At 46.5% G+C, this 11349-nt stretch overlaps 2 pseudogenes; one reads left to right on the top strand and one right to left on the bottom strand.

Moving 5' to 3' along the window:
* The first annotated feature begins 4134 nt into the window (after positions 1–4134).
* Positions 4135–6066, top strand: LOC102435992 (annotated as a pseudogene).
* A 2822-nt stretch (positions 6067–8888) lies between these two features.
* LOC102428521 lies at positions 8889–9907 on the bottom strand (annotated as a pseudogene).
* Between the last annotated feature and the right edge of the window lie 1442 nt (positions 9908–11349).

Genomic DNA, 11349 nt, shown 5'->3' with positions numbered 1-11349 from the left:
TTATACAATAAATACATACTCACTGGAAAAAAAGAGACATGTATGAGGTAGAAAGTAAAGGAACTTGCTCATTCCCCAAAATTATTGGTACAGTTTTGTGTATAAACCTTCCATACTTTTTAGATAAATTTTTAAAAAATACAAGTGGGACAATACTATGCATTGTCTTCACCAACTTGCTTGTTTCGTCTAATAATATATAGCCCTGGCCACTGTGGCTCAGTTGGTTGGACATTGACCTCTACACCGAAAGTTGCTGGTTTGATTCCCAGTAGGGAGCATGCAGGAGGCAGCTGATCAATGTTTCTCTCTCCCTCTCCCTGCCTCTCTCTCTAAAATCAACAAAAATATTAAACACACACACACACACACACACACACACACATATATAATGGCCCTAGCCGGTGTGGCTCAGTGGATAGAGCGTCGGCCTACGAACTGAAGGGTCCCAGGTTCAATTCTGGTCAAGGGCACATGCCCAGGTTGTGGGCTTGATCCTCAGTAGGGGACATACAGGAGGCAGCTGATCAATGATTCTCTCTCATCATTGATGTCTCTATCTCTCTCCCTCTCCTTTCCTCTCTGAAATCAATAAAAATATATTTAAAAAATTAAAGTTGATATAACAAGTAAAGAAAAAAATATATAATGAACATTAACCATATCAGGACATATAGATCAAAATAGTAAAGATTTCTGATAAAGGTAAATACATGGACAATTATAAAAGTCGTATCATTATAACTTTGGTTTGTAACTCCACTGTTTGTTTTCTACATGATTTAAGAAACTAATGTGTAGCCCTGGCCGGTTTGGTTCAGTGGATAGAGCGTCGGCCTGCGGACTCAAGGGTCCCAAGTTCGATTCCAGTCAAGGGCATGTACCTTGGTTGTGGGCACATCCCCAGTGGGGAGTGTGCAGGAGGCGGCTAATCGATGTTTCTCTCTCATCGATGTTTCTAACTCTCTATCCCTCTCCCTTCCTCTCTGTAAAAAAATCAATAAAATATATTTTTTTTAAAAAGAAACTAATGTGTAAAAAATTATTAGTCTATGTTTCTGGACACCCAATACATAAAGATATATTGTGACATCAATAATGAAAGGGATGGGGCTGTATAGAAGCAGGTTTTTAAAAAATATATTTTATTGATTTTTTTACAGAGAGGAAGGAAGAGGTATAGAGAGTTAGAAACATCGATGAGAGAGAAACATCGATCAGCCGCCTCCTGCACACTCCCCACTGGGGATGTGCCCGCAAACAAGGTACATGCCTTGACGGGAATCGAACCTGGGACCCTTGAGTCTGCAGGCCGACACTGTATCCACTGAGCCAAACCGGCCAGGGCTAGAAGCAGTTTTTGTATGTTATTGAAATTAAGCTGGTATAAATTCAAATTAGAATGTTATAACTTTAGGATGTTAATTATATACAATCCCCATGGAAACCACCACGAACATAGTTATAGGATATACACAAAAGGAAATGAGAAAGGAATTTTAACATTTCATATGATGTAGCTAAAGTAGTCGAATTCATATAGACAGGAAGTGGAATGGCAGCTGCCAGGAGCTGGAGAAATAGGGAGTTAGTGATTCATGGATACAAGGTTTCAGTTTTACAAGATGAAAAAAGTTCCATACATGGACACAGATTACAGTGTGTAGAAGGCCTGGGGTGGGGCTGGGGTTGGGTGGAGAGGTCTAAAAGGGAAATGGGAGACATTTGTAACACTGACAAAAACAGTAAAAAAAAAGAAATATTGATTGAAAAGGAAAAAAAGGTTCTGGAGATGGATGGTGGTGATGGTCGCACAACAGTGTGAATGTACTTAATACTACTGAGTTGTGCAGTTAAGAATGGTGAAAATTGCTCTAACCGGTTTGGCTCAGTGGATAGAGCATCGACCTGTGGACTGAAAGGTCCCAGGTTTGATTCCGGTCAAGGGCATGTACCTTGGTTGCGGGCACGTCCCCAGTGGGAGGTTTGCAGGAGGGAGCTGATCGATGTTTCTCTCTCATCGATGTTTCTTAACTCTCTATCCCTATTCCTTCCTCTCTGTAAAAAATCAATAAAATATATTTAAAAAAAAAAAAAAAAGAATGGTGAAAATGGGCCGGCCAGCATGGTTCAGAGCATCAGTCCATGAACCAGGAAGTCATGGTTCAATTCCCAGTCAGGGCACATGCCTGGGTTTCGGACTCCATCCCCAGTGTGGGGCATGCAGGAGGCAGCCCATCAATGATTCTCTCTCATCATTGATGTTTCTATCTCTCTCTCCCTCTTTCCTCCTCTCTGAAATCAATAAAAATATATTTTTTTAAAATTAAAAAAATGGTAAAAATGGGAAACTTTATAGTATATGTATATTTTACCATAACTTAAAATTTTTTTAAAGGTGTTGGAGAGGATGTGGACAAATGGGAATCCTCAAACATCACTGGTAAAACGATGTAGGTACTATGGAAAACAGTTTAGTGGTTCCTCAAAAAGCTAAACACAGAATTACCGCATTACCCAGCAAATCCTCTCTTTGGTGTATACCTGAGAGATTTGAAAACATGTTCACACAAAAACTTGCACATGAGTGCTCATAGCAGCATTATTCACAATAGGCAAAATGTAAAAACAAGCTAAATGTCCATCAACTGATGAGCAGATAAACAAGTTGTGATATATCTATTCAATGGAATATTATTCAGCCACAAAAAGGAATGAAGTACTAGCACATGCTACCACGTGGTTGAACCTTGAAAATATTATCCTAAGTGAAAGAAGCCAGACATAAAGGACCATATCTTGTGAGATTCCACTTTTATGAAATGTCCAGAACAGGCAAATCTATAGACCAAAAGTAGATTATTGGTTGCCAGGGATAGGGAGAGAAGGAAATTGAGAGTGGCTGTTAGGATAGAGTCCTTCTTTTTGGGGCCATAAAAATGTGCTGGAATTAGCTAGTGGTAGTGGTTGCACAACCTTGTAAATATACCACTGAATTGTATATTTTAAAAGTGTGAATTTCATGTGCATTATATGTCAATAAAAATGTAATTAACAAATTATATTTGCAATACTAACAACATTGATTGCACCCAGTCTGGTTCAGCTTCTTGGCATTGCAACATTTTTGTAGTTTAAAGTTGCAATATAAGTTAGAGAAAGTCATCCCTAGGCAGTGGCCTGGAAGCAGTAAGAATGTGTGATCCAAGGGCTCTGAGACTGTTGTGTAGCCTAGATCTGTGAGGGGAATAGAAAACATAACTTGCTCAGCTGGCGTGGCTCAGTGGTTGAGTGTCAACCTATGAACCAGGAGGTCAGGGTTCAATTCCCCATCAGGGCATATGCCCGGTTTGTGGGCTTGATCCCCTGCCAGAAGTCGGGCCATCCTTGCTGCTTGACACAGTTGCTGCAGGGAAGAAACATCTGCACAGCATATGTTTCAAGGGACCTGGTGTATATGGCATACTGTTCTTAATATGTTTGCTCCTCTTCTTAGCGCTATGTGTTTTAACCAAGGTCACCTCTCCGAGAAAGGTTGTTTCCCTAGATAGGTATTTTTCCCTAGAGTTAGGGAGGGAATAAAATCCCTTAACTAAGTGCCAGGCGAGTAATTAATCACTTTAACTACAAACAATCACGCTTAAGCTACATAATCTTTACTTAGGATAATCTCCTTCAGTTACTTCCTTGTAGCTTAATAGAACACTAGAGTAATCTTGGAATGGAGATAAGAAACGCCCTAACCTTTGGAATAGAATGGATAGGATTAAAATCAACTGGTATAAATACAGATGTAACAGGACAATAAAGACAGAACCTGACTAGAGAACCTTGCTATGCTGATCAACTGAACGCTGCCTCCGTGTCATTCCTTCTTCGCTGACTCCGTCCACACCTTTGGGAACCCCTGGACCTGGTGGGGCTGGACCCCAACAATCCCAGTGTGGGGTGTGCAGGTGGCAGCCAATCAATTATTCTCTCTCATCATTGATGTTTCTGTCTCTCCCTCTCCCTTCCTCTCTCTGAAATCAATAAGAAAATATATTTTTTTAAAAATGCGGCAGATAAGCGGCTTCTCTCGCTAGGACGGGCGCCATTATCACATCTCCCCGACAAACACCACGAGAATTCTGGAGCCCACACGGTGCTCTGGAGCAGTTGCTTCGGATGAAGGTGGAAGAAACTCCCAGTGTTCAGCACAGGCACCAGGTTCAGAGAATATTACTGGATACAACTGAGGTGACAGAATCCTAGCCCTGTGTGAGTTTGATTCTTGCTTGTGGACTGGCCCCTCTTCTCTCCGTCTGGATGATGTCAGAACAGGATCTGGCGGATGTGGTGCAGATTGCACTAGAAGACCGGAGTCACCATCACCCAGTTGTACTGGAGAATCATGTAGTGACAGACGAAGATGAACCAGCTTCGAAACACCAACGATTGGAGATCAATTGCCAGGACCCCTCTATAAAGTCCTTCCTGTATTCCATTAACCAGACAATATGCTTGCGAATGGATAGAATTGAAGCCAAGCTGCAAGCTCTCGAGGCTACTTGTAAATCGTTAGAAGAAAAGCTGTATCTGGTCACAAACAAGCAGCACAGTCCCATCCAAGTCCCCATGGTGGCGGGCTCCCCTCTCGGCGCAACACAGACGTGCAACAAAGTGCGATGCGTCGTCCCCCAGACTACGGTGATACTCAACAGTGATGGGCAGAACGCCCTTGTAGCCAAGACGGACGACCCCTTGAGCAACAGGGCACCGGATTCCCTGGAAAATATCATTAGCAGCGCGGTTCCCGGGCGCCGGCAGAACACCATTGTGGTGAAGGTACCCGGGCAAGGAGACAGCCACAATGAGGACGGGGAGAGTGGGTCCGAGGCCAGTGACTCCGTTCCCACCTGGGGACAGTCGGGAAGTCAGCACATCGGAAACAACGTCACCCTCATCACCCTGAACTCAGAAGAGGACTACCCCAACGGCACCTGGCTGGGGGACGAGAACAACCCCGAGATGCGGGTGCGCTGCGCCATCGTCCCCTCCGACATGCTGCGTATCAGCACCACCTGCCACACGGCAGAGAAGATGGCGCTGACGCTGCTGGACTACCTCTTCCCCCGGGAGGTGCAGGCCGCCTCCAACCTCTCGGGCCAGGGCAAGCATGGCAAGAAGCAGCTCGACCCCCTCACCATCTATGGGATCCGGTGTCACCTCTTTTATAAATTTGGAATCACGGAATCTGACTGGTACCGAATCAAACAGAGCATCGACTCCAAATGCCGGACAGCCTGGCGGCGGAAACAGCGAGGCCAGAGCCTGGCCGTCAAGAGCTTCTCTCGGAGAACGCCATCCTCCTCCTCTTACAGCGCATCCGAGAGCCTGAGGAGCACGCCACCGCCCGCCAGTGAGATACCACAGCCCCAGCCGCAGGCCCTGCACTATGCCCTGGCCAACGCCCAACAGGTCCAGATCCACCAGATTGGAGAGGATGGACAGGTCCAAGTAATCCCACAGGGTCACCTCCACATCGCTCAGGTGCCCCAAGGGGAGCAGGTGCAGATCACGCAGGACAGCGAGGGCTATCTACAGATACACCAGGTGGGACAGGATGGGCAGGTGCTTCAGGGGGCCCAGCTGATAGCCGTGGCCTCCTCAGACCCCACTGCCACAGGCATGGATGGGTCACCTCTCCAGGGCAGTGACATCCAGGTCCAGTACGTCCAGCTGGCGCCAGTGACTGACCACACTACGGCAGCTCAGACGGCTGAGACCCTGCAGCCCGCACTGCAGCCCGAAATGCAGCTTGAGCACGGAGCCATCCAGATCCATAGATGCAGGACTGACTGGCTGCCCGACCGTGACAGGACCCAAGGTGGAGCCGTCGAGGCTCTCAGCGCCGGCTCCAGCCAACCACCCAGTTCTACAGGCGTCTGGCCACATGGCTTTGAATGGAGGTGACTGCACGTGTTCTGTTAAAATGCATCTGGAGCCTCATCCACAGGGGAAAGTGTCCCAGTAAATAACAGATGACAACAGCCGCCAACCCTCCAGAAGACCCCTTCGTTTGAGTCCCACGGTTGGAACCTAGAGAAAGAGTGGGAAGCACAGGGTGGATTGCGTTAAGTTCAAGCAGAAAATCAAGAACTACAATATTTTTCTCTGTTTAAACAACTTTTTTAATTTGCTATGGTGTTTATAACACAAAAGAAAATGGAAAAAAAAAAGGAGTAGCAGAAGCCTTTTGCTGTGTGCTCTGTTCAGTGAAATGAAAATAGGTATTTGCAGAGACAACTAACATTCTGATGGAAATATTGCTTACCTGCTTTTCTAGGGGGAAATGCTCTCAGCACTGTAATTAAGCATTTTTAATGAAATAAATGTATTTATGACCACACACACAAAAAAATGCCCTGGCTGGTTTGGCTCAGTGGATAGAGGGTCAGCCTGTGGACTGAAGGGTCCCTGGTTCGAATCTAGTCAAGGGCTCATGCCTGGATAGCGGGCTCGATCCCCAGTAGGGGGCATGCAGGAGGCAGCCGATCAATGATTCTCTCTCATCATTGATGTTTCTCTCTCCCTCTCTTCCTCTCTCCCTCTCTCCCTCTTCCTTCCTCTCTGAAATCAATAAAAATATATTAAAAAAAAAAAGACTGAAGAGAGGTCACAAACCATCAGTATCTAGCCTTCCAACTAAAAGTGACTTTTCTTTGCCGCACTCCTGTGTTGGATTCTCCCTTTTCTGGATTTTGTGTCTTCTTTCTTGCTTTACTCCTTCACTTTGCTGGTTAATTTAAAAAGAAAAAGAAAAAAGAGGTGGTGGGTAAAATTTCTGTTTGCCCACCTGAAATTATCTTTATCCTACCTTTGCACTTGATTAACAATTAAATTAAGTATGGGGCTCGCCTTCTAGGAAGCGTCTGGGTTTAACCCTTGTTATGCCCAGATTTCAAGATTCCCAAGAAACCAACAGGGAGCCAGCAGTCCGATGCAAAAGCATAAGAATCTGTATTTCAAGCTAGCTTGAGCTCCTATACACCAGACTCACCGACACAATGACAAGCCAAGTGGCTGAGAGACAGAACCCCGCCTGGAGTCCGGTTATATAGGGGGGGTTGGAGTAAGGGGAGGAGAAAGGACTGTGCTTTGCCGATTGGCCAGGCGCAAGTCGATGTCTTGTTCCTGGGTGTGGCTAGCAGAGTCTTAACTTCCGGGAAGAAGCTCCTTGCCAAAACACGTGGCCAAGGTACGATGGAGGACAGCCCTTACCCTGGGGCAAGATGGCCCTTACCCTGGGGGAAGGTGGAGGGCCTAGCCCTCGCCCTTTCACCCTGTGGGTCTTTTTGCATTCAGTGTTGGACATTTGATGGATCCCTTCAATCTTAAGGTTTTTCTCAACTCTGGGAAATTTTGTTTTATTTTGTTGGTAATTTTCTCAACTCCGTTTCCTCTATTTTCTCTTTCTGGAATGCTTATCAATTGAATAAAGTGGTATTTCCTGGACTCACTCTCTTGTCACCTGCCTTTTCTCTCACCTTCTCTGTTTCTCCTATCTTTGTGCTCTACTTCCTGGGAATTGACTTTACATTCCATCCCTTCAGCTAAGTTTTATTTTAGCAATCACCTCGTTCTGGTTGTCAATGTTTTTTTTCATAGAATTCTGTGGTTTAATAGATTTAGTCTTTTGCACGATTTTTGTTTTGTTTCCTGCATTTCCCTACTCCTGTGTTTTATTTTGGTTGGTTTGTGCTGTGGCTGCTGTCCTCAAATGTTTGGAGACGCTTGGCTGGCTGTCTATTCACAGAAACAAATGAGGCACCAGGGGACTAATTGCTAACTGTGTGATTGGAGGGTGCGGGGGAGGTACATTTTAAGGCCATTAGGCAGGACACGAATCAGAATGTGTAGGTGTCTTTTGGGAACAGGTTCTATACATCAAGAGGGGTCTCTGACTGCCCTTGTAACTGTCTTGTGTTCTCGGCTTCTGGGTGGGGACGTGGGAACAGGGACAGTGGAAACGGCACGGACGTTCAGTCCGCCTTCACTTCCTTTCTCTGAGGTCCCAAGCCCCTCCAGGATTCTGTAGCACTGAATTAGATCCTTGCTCAGCCATTTCCCCCTCTAAATGCATTTTAGATGCTTTTTTTTTTTAAATATACTGTGTCCCAGTTTCTTTTTTATTTGTTATTCCCCCCCCCCCCTTTTTTTTAGTAAGTAAGGAAGGTCAAGCATAAGAGGTAGATTTTTTTTTAAGCTTTACCAAAAAACAAAATAAAACAAAAACTCCTTTTGCATTCCATAAAAACTGACAGAAAAGCACTTGGCCAGAAGAGCAGAAGTGGGGCAGGTCCCCCTTCTAGCACCAAAACACGGTCTCCATGGGACAGGGGCAGCTGGTGGGGGACAGTGCTGGGGGCCACCTCTGCTTTCTCCCAGAGCTGTCCCCTGCCCCCACCCGCAACCCCAAGCAACTCCCAAATACATGTGAAATCAGATATTCAGTTTTTCTTCTATCTTTCATACACCACAGTTATTTCATAAAATCTTTTTGTTTTATGCTTTTTATACCAGTGTAACAAAAAGGTGGGAAGGAAGGGGAGGCAGACAGACAGTGTATTTTATGCCTATAAATGGGGGCAGGAGGTGGGGAGTGTGGGGGGCTGGGCAAACAAAACACACACAGTCTCTCAAACATGGTGGGAAGCAGGCCTAGGAGACAGAGAAGGGTGCTTAGCAGCTTTATTCTTAGGGTGTGATGATGCTGTGCAGGTGGATGACCCAAGTTGTGTGACCTGTCAGGGAGGGAAGGGACATGGGAAGGGAGCAGAAAACGAGTTTTCTAAGAAAGAATCTAATGAGTGTATGGCATGTCTGGTTAGCGTGAAGCAGAGGTTTTAACACTGTTGCTTTCTCTTCAAAGCCTCCACCAGGGATCGGCTGGTGTGGCTCAGGAGGTCACAGTTCTAATCCAGTCAGGGCACATGCCTGGGTTGTGGGCTTGATTCCCAGTGTGGGGGCATACAGGAGGCAGCTGACCAATGATTCTCTCTCATCATTGATGTTTCTCTCCCTCTTCTCTCTCCCCCTTCCTCTCTGAAATCAATAAAAGTGTATTAAAAAAAGAAAAGCCTCCAGCAGGTCATTCTTAAGAGCTTCTTGTTTTGATTTGTCTGCAAAAGTCTGCAAAGACCTCAGCCCATTGACAATGTCTTTGGTTTTTTCAAATTAGACCTCGTTCAGCGCACTTCTGACTTTGTTTTCCATGTCCTCTGCCAGGCGCCTGGTATTGGCTACATGTGGCGAAGCGTCGCTCACAGTGTCGTCTTCTCCATCTGTCTGGTGCGGCCGCCTCTGAGCTTCATGGTGCCAGAGCCTGACTTGTTGGTTTGCAGCCACAGCATCGCTGAGGAGGTCAGCTTGTAATGGGCGGTGCGGCCCTGGGATTTCTCCTGCACTTCCACCACGTGGACGGAATCCCAGGAGCCTTTGGTCTGCTTTGATCAGTCTCCAGCCTTCTTTATGCGGATCACTCCAGCAAAGCCAGGGTCCAGATCCCAGAGGTAGACAGATGAGACGCCGCCTTCAAAATACAAGGTCTCCATACAGGTCAAAGGCACTGTTGGCTTCCACCTCCAGCTTCCTCAGCGGAGCAGAAGGCATGACCCCATCTACCGAGGGAGGGCCATACTCCATGATGACCTATAGGAGTCCCTGTCTCCGTTATAGTCACACAAACGGTAATCCTTTCCCACCACCTTGTCTCTGGCGATTTTCAGTGGCTGGTCAACAGAAGACAGTCTGTCTTCACATAGACTGGGGACCAGGCCGATCAGGTCGCTGAGGTTTTCCCTGATTTGCTGTGGGGGCAGGTACCTATTAAGTCCAAGGCACAATCTAGCTGCTGATCACTCATGGAGGCGGTGGCAGTGACGGCAGCGGTCCTGGTGACGGTGTCTGTGGCTCTCTTAGAAGCTTCTTTATTGCCAAGTCATACATTTTTATTTTCTTTGCTATTATTTTAGTAGGGTCTCAGGAAGAAGAGAGCTCAGATTTAGCTTTCATATCTTCTTCTTTTTTTTTTTAATCCTTACCCGAGGACAATTTCCCATTGATTTTTAGAGAGAGTGGAAGAGAGAGGGAAAGACAGAAATATCGATGTGAGAGAAACACATTGATTGGTTTCCTCCTGCACGCGCCCCAACTAGGGCTGGGCCGGGGAGGAGCCTGCAATCAAGATACGTGCCCTTGACAGGAATCTAACCCCGGACCCTTTGGTCTGCAGGCCAGTGCTCTACCCACTGAGCCAAACCGGAGAGGGCTAGCTTTCTTTTCTTGATTCTATGTCTACTGCCATAGAGAGCAGCATGCTAATGAGGGGGTCAGGCATGTGTACAGAGGCCACGGTTCAGCCTCTACTAGTTTCCTTTCTCAGGAAGTAGGGAGCCCATGAAGGCGTTACCATGCTTTTCCCCAGACCAGAGGTGCAGCTTCCTGCCAATCTCAACATCCCTCCTGTAAGACTCACCCACTTTCCACCTAGTTTTTAAGTTGGAAGTTGCCTCCTGCTCAGCAGAAGGGCCTTGGTCCTTGTTACTGCTGCATAGGAGGGAAGAGAAGAAATAGCATGAAGCAATCTAAAAAGAAATGGATCCCAGATAGGCCGAGGGATCCAGAGAGAATGTCCAGAGTCAGGTGCCCACTACCTTGGTAATCCTACATAATAAAAGCATAGTACGCAAATTGTCCCCTCGACTGGGAGTTCCTCTGAGAGTTGGACCAGGGGGCGGGCCAGCCGGGGGAAGGGAGGGAGGTCCTGGCCGACAGCTGGCAGCTGCGAGGGACCCTACCAGTGCACGAATTTCATGCACTGGGCCTCTAGTTTTCTTATAAAGCTCTGTCCCCATCAGGGCCCCTAAGTTTCCTTGGATGTGCTGTGCCTGTCCCTCAGGTGTGAGGTTCGGTGACAGAGGAGAGGAGAAAGGGAGAAATCCTTAGGTTCTTCCCAGAGATCAGGGCAGCATTTCTCAGTGATTTCCTGGACCACCTGTGTCAGAATCACCTGGGATATGTGTTTTAGTTCTGATCAGTGAATCGCAAATGCTCACTGCATTTGAGAACCGCTGGGTTAGGGTTCCCCTAGAACAGCAGTTCTCAACCTGTGGGTCGCCACCCCTTTGGTCGCCTAAGACCCTCGGAAAACACATATATAATTACATATTGTTTTTGTGATTAATCACTATGCTTTATTTATGTTCAATTTGTAACAATGAAATTGGGGGTCACCACAACATGAGGAACTGTATTAAAGGGTCGCGGCATTAGGAAGGTTGAGAACCACTGCCCTAGAACATGACT

The sequence above is a fragment of the Myotis lucifugus genome, unplaced genomic scaffold (assembly GCF_000147115.1).
Source record: "Myotis lucifugus unplaced genomic scaffold, Myoluc2.0 scaffold_332, whole genome shotgun sequence".
Classification (NCBI taxonomy): domain Eukaryota; kingdom Metazoa; phylum Chordata; class Mammalia; order Chiroptera; family Vespertilionidae; genus Myotis; species Myotis lucifugus.
This window is presented reverse-complemented; position numbering and strand designations above follow the sequence as displayed.